Source organism: Sminthopsis crassicaudata, chromosome 5, assembly GCF_048593235.1.
Source record: "Sminthopsis crassicaudata isolate SCR6 chromosome 5, ASM4859323v1, whole genome shotgun sequence".
NCBI classification, from domain to species: domain Eukaryota; kingdom Metazoa; phylum Chordata; class Mammalia; order Dasyuromorphia; family Dasyuridae; genus Sminthopsis; species Sminthopsis crassicaudata.
The window spans coordinates 227193918-227208640 of record NC_133621.1 but is presented as its reverse complement, the minus strand read 5'-3'; the positions used below and the strand labels follow the sequence as shown (position 1 = coordinate 227208640).

The following is a 14723-nucleotide window of genomic DNA, read 5'->3' as shown; positions in this document are numbered from 1 at the left end:
AAAACAAATTAAGTGAGGAAAATTTTTGGTCTTAGTTGCCTATGCTACTACAACAGATCTGCAAATAACCATCCACATAAGGAAGTATTCATGTCAACTGAATGGTAAAAATATTGATTTATCTATAAATGCTTAACCGAGTACCTCTTTGGGCTAGAAACAAAAGTGAGCATTAAAACTGAGAGATACTGAATTCAGGGCACATTGGAATAGGGAAGCAGATCTAAATGTCTTGAAAGGATCACAGTATCTTAAGGCTGAAAGAGACGTTCAAGGACATCTGGTCTAACATGTTCCTAAAAGAGAATCCTTTTCTACTTGCCATCTAGGAAAGGGCATGGGGGAATTGGAACACAGGGTTTTGCAAGGGCTAATGTTGAAAAACTGTCCACACATATGTTTAGAATAATAAAAAGCTTTAGTGAGAGAGAGAGAAAGAGAGAGAGAGAGAGAGAAAGAGAGAGAGAGAGAGAGAGAGAGAGAGAGAGAGAGAGAGAGAGAGAGAGAGAGAGAGAGAGAGAGAAAGAGAGAGAAAGAGAGAGAAAGAGAGAGAAAGAGAGAAAATGAATTATTTTTATGGCATTTTAAGCAAGTGGCAATCCAGCTTATACTTGAAACTTTCCGAGAAAACCCATGTTGAACTCTTGTTTTTTATTTGTGTTAAATACAAAGACTAAATTTGTTATTCTGCAATTTCATCTATTTTTCTAGGTTCTGGCCCATAGGGCCAAGCAGAACAGATTTGTGATATAGCTTGGAAAAGATTGAATGCCAATTTGCTTCAACAAACACATCTACAATGTGCCCCCTTCTCATTCCTACTTTTGGAAGGAGAAAAAGTATGGATTATAAGTGGGTAATGTTTTCCGCACATAACCTAAAAGAACTAGAAAGTCTAGTAATAATCAATCCAAAGAGTCCCAATAAAGGGTTTTTATCATTTTTTCAACCCTAGTTTTTTTAAAGTCTACTTTATTAGGTGCAATGCTATATTAATAACAGAGCAATAGGGAAAGGAAAGGAAGGAAAAACAATAAAAGCTGTTTTTAGTTTAGCTTGCCAAACTGCCAACACATGTTTTTGGACTTGAAAACTTGGAAGACTTTTAAAAAATAAAAAGAGAAAAATTCAATTGTTATTTTATAAAATGGCTGATGTACATCATGCCAATAGCTGGGCTAAGGAAAGAAAAGGAGAGAATCAAATATTCCCCCATATGAGATGATTTCATGGCGTTTATGTGCTTTGCTAGTTATTCAGAGATTTCATATACGAAACCTGGATGACATTTAAATGAAAATACATTTGGCTGCATCTAATTTCTATTCCCCAAGAGCAAGAAAAATAGGAAGAAGGGAGCTTTACTCTGCTTAACTTAACTGGGAAATAGTGAAGGCACAAAAATGAATGAAAGTTATAGCTATGAAGAAAACAGCCTAAAAATTCAACAACAGTTTATAATGAAATTTCTCCTAGGTTTAATCCCCTAACTCATTCATATAAAGGTATGTGGCAGAAATCCTGTTTCTTGGGACTGATGGAATCATGATGGTCAGGTAAAAAACCAGGAGGTCTAGAGGTCCACAAAAAGGATGACTGGTTTTTGGGTTTTTTTTTTTTTTGCTGCTGAGGCAATTGGGGTTAAGTGACTTGTCCAGAGCCACACAATTAGGAAGTATAAAATGTCTGAGATCACATTTGAACTCAGGTCCTCCTGACTTCAAGACTTGTGCTTTATCCACGGCATCACCTAGCTGTCCCATGACTGTTTTTGTAAACCAGGAGTGCATTCTTTCTAAAAGGTTTTCTATTTTAAGGAGAAGGATTAGTATTTTTTTTTTTTAATTTAAAAATGATTTCTTGGTCTCTAAGCAAGTCAGTAGACAAGATAATGTTTATAATAAATTTATAGCCCACTGAAATAAAATCACTGTGCATGGCTAGAGAGAAAACAAAACGAAGTCTCAGGCTAACTAAAGCTGCAGCTTTGCATTGTGCTCCAGTTCAGACAGACATGGGTATATATACACTTTGGAGATTCTCTGGCTACAGTGTGATCCTTGGTAAAACCATCATAGCAGACAAAATTTCTATGACATTCATTCACTCGTCAGACAGATTAATTCATGAAATGGTGTTCTTGGCTAATCTAGCTATTAGAATTTGGGTAGATTTGCTTCACGTTTAAAAATATGTGTTTATCCTCAGCTATCATTAATTTACTTCCACTTCCTACTCTTAGAAATATTAAGGAAGAAGAGGATAGGGGAGGAAGGAGAAAAATGAGAAGCTTCAAGTTCCATTTTGGTTATTGGGGCAAATCTTGGTCATTCTAACTTTATAGTTACCAATTTCAGTTGTTTTGTTCCTTCCATTTACATTGTTGTAATTAATATGTAAATTGTTTTCTTGATTTTGCTAATTTCATTTTGAATCAGTTCAAGTAAATCTTCCCATACTTCTCTGTATTCCATCATATCATTATTTCTTATAGCACAGTGATATATTCTATTATATGTTCCACAATCTATTTAGTCATACCTCAAAGGATGGGCATCAATTTTGGGAAATTATAGACTCTTAAAAGCCTGAATGCTAAGGTGGAACAAAGTAAAATGACTAATCAAGGCTGGTTAATTTTACACTAAAGAGAAGATGATAAAATTGTGATCTCCTCCCAATGTTCTAATGGAAGCTCTTATTACAGTTTTGTGAACAGTTAAATGTTAAGAGGTAGGAAGGACTAGAACCAGGTCTTCTCATTTCTAATACAGTGCTCTTTCCAAAATTTTACTGGTACTTTCATTTTTTATATTTTAAAATTTTATTTTTTAAAATTATGAACTTGGCAAACAGAAGCAAATGACTATTTTTCTAATCAAGAAAAGAAAGAGGATCAAATCAGAAACCACTTTCTAGCCTATATTTATTATAAAAATCAATTTCAATTAAATTCAGCTAGTTTTGAGTATATTTTACATTTGATAATGGTAGATCTAACGTCATATCAGTGTTTCCCTTCTAAACTTCTTTCTTCTCCTTACAAGGACTTTTTCTCTTACAATTACTCAACATTATCTTTTATTACATCTTTTTAAATATCAAATAAATTACTTCTCTCTTCCCTAAGGTACAGGATGATCACAAAATGATCAAAATTAAAAAAAAAAAAAAAAAAAAAAAGGCAAAAATGGAGTAATACTTGGATTATGTATGAGAGCATATGCAATATGCCTCCCATAGTTCCCTCCACCTATACAATTAAGGACTGAAAGTACATTTTCTCCACTTTTTTGAGAAACAATGGACTATTACAATTCTGCAACAATTTTTTTTCTTTGATCATTGTTTTTTCCATTTACTCTGTTTAGTCACAAATTCTGTTTATTTCACTTCCCCTCAGTTCATATGAAGAAATCTATGCTTCTCTGAATTCTTTATATTTGCTTACATTTGTATCATAATTTGTTTAGTCATTTTCCAGATGACAGGAACTTACATTTGGTTCCATTCTTTGTTACTACAAAAAAATTCTGCTATGAATATATGAGGCCTTTTGGGCTATAGGATAAAAACACTTTAGTCGCTTAAAAAAAAAGAAGCATAATTCCAAATTGCTTTTCAGCATGATCATCTCAATTCATAATTCCCCCAACAGTGCCCTGACTATGCTGTCTTTTAATATTATGTATTGTTTCTATATTTGGGAAAAACAGCAGTCCAAAACTTATGTTAGATTCAAATGCCTTTTAGTTCAAGGAATACTAAAGAAATGGAACAACTTTCATCTCTAAGTTTTCCTTTTGAACAAATTCTATTGGAAACAAATATGAAAAGATCTTATGCAAGTTATTATTTAAAAGGTTAGATCCAAGTCCCAGAACCTGAGATGCAATGGGAAAGATGATATGGTGATAACTGGTCTGTACAACTAAAGAGAGGCAGGAGGACAATGTTAGTTAATTAAACAACCATTCTAAGAGACAGGAAGGTATGCTGCTATCTTATGGGGAAGGGAAGATGTAATATTCTTCTCTAAAATATAATTTTCTCTGGGAGTAGGTTTCTTGGGGGGGTTCTGGAGACAGCCAGTAATCACCACAAGTGCAGCCAGGGATTAAAGTCGAAATCCTTTATTGTGTCCGAAAAATCTTATCTCCTTCACTTTGCTCATTTAGTTTTCTAGAGGCCTTCAGGATCTTGGTTTCAGTGTTCTCCACAGGACAGCCTGCGACTACTTCTCTGTCTTCCTTCATTCTGCCCAACTGTCTTCTCTGATTTGTGAATCTCCTCAACTGAATCCTGGCTTCTGAATCTCCCGGAGTTCCAAGGGTTTGTGCTTAGTCTCCAGCCAGCACAAAGATGGAAGATGGAATGAATCTGTCTCTGCCTCCAAGAAAGGGCTTGTCCTCTCTGACTTCTGAAATGTCTCGGACTAAATCATGGTTGAGGTTCCTAGCTTATATATGCTCTCTTAAAGATGTGAATCTTGTAGAACTGTAATAAGTACTAGAGAACTGTTAAGTACCATGCTAAATTAGATAACTGACTTAGCACCTTGTAAGAATCACAACAGGAAGAGAATTAGCATCCATTAAATTCTTTAAATTTATAAAATTACTATGTACCAGGCATCAAATGCTTTACTCATATTATCTATTTTATCCTTTTAACAACTCCTTTAAGGGGTTTTATAGCTGAGGAAACTGAGGCAAAGAGTTTAAGTGACTTGCCCTGGGTCATATAGCTACTAAGTTTCTGATTCTAAGCCCAGTGCTTTATCCACTGGCTGCCTCTATCTTAATGCCTCTCCCTCTCCCTCTACACTATTGTGCTTTTGCTTTCTTGCTGACTATTTGGAACAGATAGACTAAGGAGTAAATTATATGCAAAAACATCAATGGCTAGATGTAGTCATGTGTGTGGAACCTGCTTCCCCTTTCATTTCTACTTCATAAAGCCAACACCAAGCTTCCGCTGTCTTTTCCAAGGTGTTGCTGTTTACCAAATGAGTCACATATCCTGCTCAGAATGCTCCATAGCTTCTGAATGAATCATTTAAAAGTACAGGATCACTCAACAAATAAAAACAGCCATACCAGTAGCTCATGCTGCACATAGGAGCAAGAGAATTTATAAAGTAAAATTTTTAAAAAGAATAGCAAAATCCTTCTTCAAAGCCCCAATGAATATACCATCAAGGAAATAAGAAAGATAGGGGGAGAAAGACAAGGAGAGGGAAATAAAGAGGGGGAAAGGGAGGGAGAGGAGACAGAGGAACAGAGAAACAGAGGAAATAGAAGAGGGGGAGCAGAGAGAGAAGAAAAGAAGTGAGTGGGAGGAGATAGAGATAGAGACCAAGAGACAGAGAAAAGAAACAGAAAAATCTAGCATGTCCGCACTAGGATTCAGGATTCATCCATCTATGAATTTGAAGCAATCATCCATGTTTCAGGGAGGCTGTACAGATTATCTTAAATATCTCTGGCAGTTAACCAAGTCTGTCCATAATGTAAAAGGAAGAAAGAATTTTGGATTGTTAAAACTGTGCCTTGGTATCAGGAGCCATTCTGCCCACACTTTTCTGCCAACTAGCATATTTAACTGAAATGCTACAAAGCTGCAGAACCCCATCCAAATGCATAGTTCAGGGGTGGGTTGGCTTAGTGTAGCCATCTGTTCATCCCCTATATTAAAGGGAGGGACTGCTACCCTGGAATGCTAGTGTTTGCCTATGAAACCCAGAGTTGCATCCAATCAAACAACAAAAATCAATATTGTAATTTGAAAAGGATGGGACAATAAACAAGCAAAATTTCAAAAGGATAAAAAGTCAGACATTAGGAAGTGCTTCTGACTCTTTGGCTTCAATATAACTTTCCATTACTCTCTTATGATCTAGTCAAACTGGTCCATGTGCTATTCAACAAAAGTACATACAGGTTTTCCCATCTCTAAGCTTCTGTTTTAATTTCTTCTGTGTGGAATGACCTTACTTTCAATTTTCTCCATTCAAATCCTACCTATCTGTAAAAGCTCAAACGTCATCTCCTATATGAAAAGCCTTTCCAGATTTTCCTTATTAATCTAATCAACCCTTTCTTCTATCCCACATTTGGAATATACTTTGCATCTCTCTTTGTACCAATGATCTGGATTTTACAATTACAGAAACTTATCTAGTCTAGTCATTACTGGAGACCCCAACTGCATAGAGCAAGCATTAAGAATAAGAGAGAATCCTTGAGACATAAATTATATTTCTGTGATCCCTAATCAGAACTGCTCTTTAACCCAAAACAGCTGGTTTCAGAGTCCCAATTCCCATTTCACAGCTCTAAAAGGTATGCCACCAGTGTGTAAATGGACATTATATAATCAATTTGTTTCCCCATGACACGTGATCTCATTACTGAGCATTGTTCCTGCAACAATAAAATGCTCTCTGCACAAATATCTGCTTTAAAAGGGGGAAAAAAAACCCAACAGCAATGAAGCAATTTAATAATAACAACTAACAACATTTATATAATACCTTAAGGTTTGGAAAGTGCTTTAAATATATTAATCTTATTTGGGCTTCACAATAAATTCTATTCCCCAACCATTTTACAGATATGGTCACATAGCTAGTGAATATCAAAGAGACTATACTTGAATTGTGGCTCTAAGGCCAGCAGTCCATCCATCACATCAACTCTGCTTCTCAAACAATATGGTATTAATTTAGGTCACAATATTCTAGAGCAGTAATTTCTAAAGTTAATGGCAAAGGCTGTACAATGAACTAACTAGAAGAGTCAATTCCTATTTTTCCCATAGGAGCCAAATCTAAGGCATTTCCAGCACAACCACCTAACCCTTAGCTTTCCCCAATCCAAGTTGTCATTTGACCTTCAGAGAAATTATAATTAACCCCAACCTAGTACCCACCACAGTATATATTCAAGTGCCAATGGGAAAATTTCCCTTTCCTTAATGGATATAGGACCTGACATCTGAAAGACCTGAGTCCAAATGCTACCTCAGACAATTAGTAGGTGTGAGACCCTAGGCAAATTAATTAGCTTTGTGTTTCAGTTTCTCATTCTATGAAAGGAGGGGACTGGATCTGATAATCTCCAAATTCTCATTAATTTCTAAATATAATCTTATATGAAGAATTTAAAATAAGGGGCAGTTACTTGGTGCAGTAGATAGAGCACTTCCCCTGAAGTCAGGAGAACCAGAGTTCAAATCTGGCCTCAGATGCTTAATGTGACCCTGGGCAAGTCACACCCCAATTGCCTCAGGAAAAAAAAAATTAAAATAAGTAAATATGACATACATGCTAGGGAAGACTGTGCTGAAATTTTCTTTTATTAACAGAATTAAAAAAAAAAAAAAAGTTTGGATACCACTACCCTGGAGGCCTCATCCTTGTTATAATAAACAAGGTGTAGATGTTTTTAGGAACTGGAACATTTCTATACTGTTTGGCTTCCTTCTCACTTGGAAATGGATTTCTCCAGTTGGGGAGATTTCTATATGGATATGACTAAAGGAAAAGCTATGTCAAACACTGAAGAAGGAAGAGAAAAAGAACATGTTAATTACATATTTAACTGCAGTGTCTTAATTATTATAACATGTAATTAATAGCAACATGTAATTTTAGACTGCTTTTTTTCCAGGCAGCTGAAGACTTTTTTTTTAAATTCACAAAATGTTCTTTGCTTATTTAAACAGTACTGTCAATTTCTAAAAATTTTCTTGCCTTGGAAAAATAGAAAACTGTATGGAAAAAAAATCAGGATTAGCCAACGTCTTATACAATTTTCCAAAATAAATTCAATATGGATAAAATGATTGGAATAAAGATCATCACATGAAAAAGAAATTAAGATGCAAATAAGCAGTTGAATAAAACAAATGAGTCACTGCTCATCTTTTAAATTAATGCCTCATTCTGTATCTACTGTTCCCCCCTTCTTGCTTTATCATCAAGTTATCTATATTCGGGGTTAGCCCCTACTTTTATCAGAGTTCTGATGCCTTCAATTTCCACATGATACCACTCATTTTTATGTCAGTTTTCTTCATTTTGACTATTGTCTTTTGCCTAGCCAAATTACAGAAATTTAAATGACAATAAAATGGATTTCAAAGTCACATAGGCCAACCCTGCCAGAAATGGACTGGGGAGGACAAAGAATGGGGCAAATATTAGTCTTGATTCTTTGATGGCCTATCATATCCAGAACAAGAGGTTAGAGAAGTATAGCATTTTGTTCTATGTCTAGAATGTTATGCTCAGTTCTGCGCATAACAAAAAACAACTAAGCTGTAATATGTAGTCACTTTTATCCACTTTTCAAATCAGGGCATTTTAGATTTTATACTGTGACTACTCGTACTTATTGTTATCTCTGCTCCACTTCTGAACTATTAGGAAAGGAGAAAGACTTTTTAAGAAACAATGATTTTCAAGACATTCTCCAATTGATAAATGGTCAAAGGATATGAATGGGCAATTCTCAGAAGAAGAATTTGAACTATTTCAAGCAATATGAAAAGATGCTCCAAGTCATTATTAATTAGAGAAAGGCAAATTAAGACAACTTTGAGATACCACTTGTTGGATTGGCTAGAATGACAGGGAACGATAATGCAGAATGTTGGAGGGGATGTGGGAAAACTGGGTCACTGATACATTGTTGGTGGAATTGTGAATACATACAGCCATTCTGGAGAGTGATTTGGACCTATGCTCAAAAAGTTATCAAACTGTGCATACCCTTTGATCCAGCAGTGTTACTACTGGACTTATATCCCAAAGTGATTTTAAAGAAGGGAAAGGGACATGTATGTGCAATAATGTTTGTGGCAGCCCTCTTTGTAGTGGCCAGAAATGGAAACTAAGTGGATGTCCATCAAATTGCCAGAAACTGTGGTGGCCAGAAACTGGATGCCTATCAATTGGAGGATGGCTGAATAAATTGTGGTATATGAATATTATGGAATGTTATTGTTCTGTAAGAAATGACCAACAGGATGATTTCAGAAAGGCCTGGAGAGACTTACATGAACTGATGCTGAGTGAAATGAGCAGAACCAAGAGATCATTATATACTTCAACTACAATACTATATGATGATCAATTCTGATGGATGTGGCCATCTTCAACAATGAGATGAATCAAATCAGTTCCAATAGAGCAATAATGAACTGAACCAGCTACACCCAGCAAAAGAACTCTGAGAGATGACTATGAACCACTACATAGAATTCCCAATCCTTCTATTTTTGTCCGTCTGCATTTTTAATTTCCTTCACAAGCTAATTGTACACTACTTCAAAGTCCAATTCTTTTTGTACAGCAAAATAACTGTTTGGACATGTATACATATATTGTAATTAACTTATACTTTAACATATTTAACATGTATTGGTCAACCTGCCATCTAGGGGAAAGGGTGGGAGGAAGGAGGGGAAAAGCAATTGTCAATGCTGAAAAATTACCCATGCATATATCTTGTAAATAAAAAGCTATAATAATAAAAAAAAGAAACAATGATTTCCCCCTTATAATTTTAAAAAATATTTTAAAATCTGAGTGCAAATTCTTTCCTTCCCTCTCCTCCCTTTCCCCCCATATGAAAGTAGACAATATGATACCCATTATACATGTAAAGTCATGCAAAACATATTTCCATATGCTAATATACTAAAATAAGCACAAAAAAAGAAGTGGAAAAATTGCTACAATATGCACTTAAGAGTTCATCAGTTCTTCTGCTGGAGGAGACAGCATTTTTCATCACAAATCCTACGGAATTGCTTTGGATCACTATTAGAGTAGCTGATTGTTTTTCATAATTCATCACTTTTACAATATTTGCTGTTACTGTGTATGGTGTTCTCCTGGTTCTGCTCGCTTCATTTTGTACCAGTTCATATATGTCTTCCCAGGTTTTTATGAAACCATTCCTTTCATCATTTCTTATAGCACAAGAGTATTCCATTATAATCATATATCATATACTTTGTTTAGCCATTACTTAATTGATGAACATCCTCTTCATTTTTAATTCTTTGCCACCACAAAAGGAGAGCTATAAATATTTTTGTACAGATAGGTCCTTTTCCTTTGATTTCTTTGGGACAAAGACCTGGGGTTGGTACTGTGGATCAAAGGGTAGTCCTTTGGACACAGTTCCACGTTGTTCTGAATGACTGAAGCAGTTCACAACTCTATCAACAATGCATTAGTGTCCCTATTTTTCCACAATCCCTCCAACATCTGTCATTTTCCTCTTCTACCTGGTTAGGCAATCTGATAGGTGTGAGGTGATATTTTAGAGTTGCTTTAATTTACATTTCTCTAATTATGAGTGATTTAGAACATTTTTTCACATCATTATTGATAGCTTTGATTTCTTCTGAAAACTGCCCTATCATATCCTTTGAGCATATATCAGTAGGAGAATGGATCTTTCAGTTCCAATATATTTGAGACATGAGACCTTTATCAGAGAATCTTGCTGTCAAACCACCCCTTTCCCCATTTTCCTGTTTTTCTTCCAATTTTGACAACACTGGTTGTAAAAGTTTTAAATTTCATGTAATCAAAATTTTCTATTTAACCTCCCATTGTTTCTTCTCTTATTTTGTACATTATAAACCTAATCTAATCCACTGATAATCCACTCTGAAGAAATAGTGATTTTAAAGACATTCAAATTCTTTACCAGTCATCATTAAACTATACTCTTCTAATATCAGTATTCTAGAGATGGAATATGCCACAAAGATCCTCCTACTGCTTTTCTGATGATACTTGTACATAACCCCATATATAGAGTGTTTCAGTGACCCATGGCCATCTGAGTTATTTACTCAAACCCTAAGAGCTCATCTTTATCCAACTCTGAGACAGCACCTACAATTTATTCAGTCACCTATATAAGCCTTAAATGCTGTTTGTAGGTGAAGTTTAGCTCTTTGTGCCTTTGTACTTGAAACAATCAAAACCTGAAGAAATATAACTTTACCTCTCAATCATCAAAAATGGAAAAGTTTGTAGGAGGGAACCCAGGCTCCTCTTCTCCTCCAGTGACTCCTTGCCTATGGTGTAGCTCTGGGAATTCTAGGACACTGCTAGGATCTGTCTATAAGAATTAATGCACATAGTATATTAGCTTTTTGTCTGGTGATTTCATACTCAGTGGAGTAAATTAGTGGCTTTAATCCTCAAAAAATCTTTGAGGATTAGTGACAAATCTTGGGGACTAATATCCAGGCCCAAATAAATTATAACTGGCATTCCTAGGGTCCTAGTTTCTGTTCACCATACATGACTAATTTGCTTCTAAATATAAACACATATAAAAAACAAAAAACAAAATTATTACTGTGTCAAAACGTCAGAGAAAAAAACTACATAAATATTTAACAAAACTGAAAAGATTTTTTTTTTTGGATAGTTTTTGCTTATGGTGTTTTCCTATCCAATTGAGAGTTTTCAAATGCATCTGTTCTAAATTTTCTCATTTCTTTTTTTGTTAGTATGGGTCTGAGGAAAAAGTGCTTAATTACTATTATTTACATAACCATGCTGGAAATGTAGCAATCTTTAACTTTCCAACTGGTGGAAATAGTTTCACTTTAAGAATCTAGGTGTCTGAAGCTAAGAAAGCTACCTTTATTGTATTCTCCCCTAAGATACTAAAAACACACCTTTGTCATAAAAATGTACTAATGTGATCTCTTGATAATAGAGCCCCTGAACATCATTTTTATTGAATATAAATTAATTTTTGTGCTTAGTGCCTCCCATGAGCTAGGCAGACATTACATATTACATGATTTCTGTCTTCTAAGAACTTATGGTCAGTTTTAAAGTAGTCAAGTTGAAGAAAAGACAAAGTCAGATAATACAAATGCTTCTGGAGAAAAGATTTAGGAGGTAGGCACAAGCTAACTGGATAAATATGTCTTTAATTACTACAAAACACAGTAAGGGAAAATATTTTGCCAGGGATAAAGAAAGAACTCGGAAAGAAACCAGAAAGATTCTGGTATCTACAAAAAAGGCAGAATTGAGAAAGTGCATTAACAAAGTCTGAATTGGCTTAGCTGATTTCTCAAATAGCTAACAATTGGAAAGGTTATGTGTGGAGTACTCTGGTTCTTCCTCATTTTGCTAGGGAGAAGTTAAAAAAATCTCATTAGCCTCAGGTCTCTGATCTTAGTTATTTGATAATGCAATCTGGCCACTGGTAAAGTGAGTGGAGATGAAGTGTTTATTTGATTGGAGGAATATGTTTGGGGGCTGGAACAAACCACACAAAGAAAAGCTGAGATGTCACTTTTTTTTTTTTTTTTTTTTTTAAACCAAGTACTCTTTCTTGTGTTCTTAGTCTTGAGTTATGGATATGATTTTTCAATCACTCCACCATTTTATTGGAGGCCTAAAGCTATAACAGACCCTTTTTTGTACCTTGATGCTTTTTACCCCATTACCACAACCTGGCTGACAAAGGAGGTGATAATGGGTCAATCAACCTTCATATTATATTATTTTTTACCTATTAATTGGAAAAAGAATGAATAGAAATGACACCAAGCATATCAACTAAGGGGAGGGTGAGCAGAGAAATAGAAATCTGAAGTCTAAACTCGAAGTCCTCTGGCAACCTGCCTAACTGAAAACTACAGCTTTCAAACATAAAATCTTTCTAACCTAAATATAATTGGAGAACTGAGCTATTCAAAGGGTAGGTAAATAAAAGACAATAACAGGTGGCAGTGAATTCCAGGCAACCATACTGCTACCATAAAGCCTTCACCTGTCTGTTCCCGAAAATAAACCTTACTTATCTTGACCAGATCAGTGACACTATGTTTGTCTCATTAACCTTTTATAAATAACAGCAATTTGAAAGGAAAATAAACCCAAATATTAATCTGACAGTAAACCACCTAGATTATGCCTTATTACAGACTAGATTTGTTTTATAAAATGTATATTTAAAAGAATTTAGTACTTAGTATCATGTGAAAACTTATCATATATGGCCTATTATTCACATTCCTCTCTCTCTGTATGATCTTTTGGAGTCTAAGTTCTTTCATCAGGAGAAAAATGTCACTTGAAGGATTTCATTACCCTCCCCTTTTAAAAAGGAAAGGAGGGAGGGAAGAAGGGAGGGAGGGAGGGAGGGAAGAAGGAAAGAAGGGAGGGAGAGAAGAAGGGAGGAAGGGAGGGAGGGAGGGAAGGAGGGAAGAAGAGAGGGAGAGAGGGAGGAAGGACAAAATCTGTTACAAATAACAAGAAAAACAAATTTCTATGATAATGCCCCAAAAATAAAGATCCTCAATCTGCACAGGAGATAGTGGTATCTATTTGGAGGTGAGTAGGTAACATGTTTCATCCTGAGGCCTCTGAAATTGAGGTTCTCTCTTGTTGACCTGAGTTCCTAAGTTGTTCAATATTCTTTGTCTTTCCAATATTATTATTTTTGTATAAATTGTTCTCTATTGTGAACCAATCCAATCATTCTTGAGAGCAATTTGGAACTATACCCAAAGTGCTATCAAACTGTGCATACCCTTTGATCCAACAGTGTCTCTACTGAGTCTGTATCCCAAAGAGATCATTAAAAAGAGAAAAGGACCCACATGTGCAAAAATGTTTGTAGCAGCCATTTTTGTGGTGGAAAGGAATTGGAAATTGATTGGATACCCATCAGTTGGGGAATGGCTGAATTAAGTTATGTATACTGTTCTATAGGAAACATTCAGCAGGATGATTTCAGAAAGGCTTAGAAAGACTTATATGAACTTATGTTGAGTGAAGTGAACCAAGAGAACATTATACATGACAGCAAGATTATACAATGATCCATTCTGATGGACATTGCTCTTTTCAATAATGAGGTGATTCAGTCCAGTCTGCATTCAGAACGAGGATTATGGGGACTGAATGTGGATCACAATATAGTGTTTGCATCTTTGTGGTGGTTTGTTTGTTTGTTCTCTTTTCCCCCCCTTTGATCTGATTTTTCTTGTACAGCATGATAAATGTGGAAATATGTTTAGAAGAATCACAAATGTTTAACTTATATTGGAAGTTTTGCAAGGGTAAATGATGAAAACTATCTTTATATGTATTTTTAAAAAATTAAAAACTATTAGCATAAAATACATTGTTCTCCAACTTTGTTCACTTCATTTTGTACCAGTTTATAAGTCTTCCCAATTTTTCCTGAAACTATGCTCCCTCATCATTTCTAAGAGCATAATTACATTCTATCATATTCATATGCCATAATTTGTTTAGCTAATCCCCAATTGATGGGTACCACTTCAATTTCCAATTCTTTACTACCACAAAAAGAGCTGCTATAAATATTTTTATACATGTACATTTTTCCTTTTCTTTGGTCTCTTTGGAATACAGGATATACATTTCAATTGTTTTTGGAGGCAAAGTTCAAAATTGCTTTATGATTTTCTTTCAATTCCTATCATAAATGTGATGTCACCTCAAATTTTCCCAAGAACACTTCAATCTAGATTTCTCCTATTCTATTTTCACTTGTTTTCTTTGCATATTTATCACCTCTCCCATATTAATTTTTTAATCAGTGACTTAAAAATCACCATAGTTATGTCAATTCACCTAGCACTGAACCCTCCTTTGTAGGAATGAAAAATTATCAAGAACCAAATTGATAAAA

General features: G+C 35.0%; 1 protein-coding gene across 8 annotated transcripts in view; it reads right to left on the bottom strand.

Annotated features, from left to right (window-relative positions):
- LOC141544256 (cyclic AMP-dependent transcription factor ATF-7) overlaps positions 1 to 14723 on the bottom strand; it is an 87969-nt gene that overhangs the window by 28014 nt on the left and 45232 nt on the right. Inside the window, exon 3 of one of the 8 annotated variants that reach the window (XM_074270209.1) lies at positions 11034 to 11150. The exons of the other annotated variants lie outside the window; for them this stretch is intronic. The gene's annotated coding sequence lies outside the window, so the exon portion shown is untranslated. The remainder of the gene's footprint in view (positions 1 to 11033; positions 11151 to 14723) is intronic. 8 annotated transcript variants of the gene reach the window in all.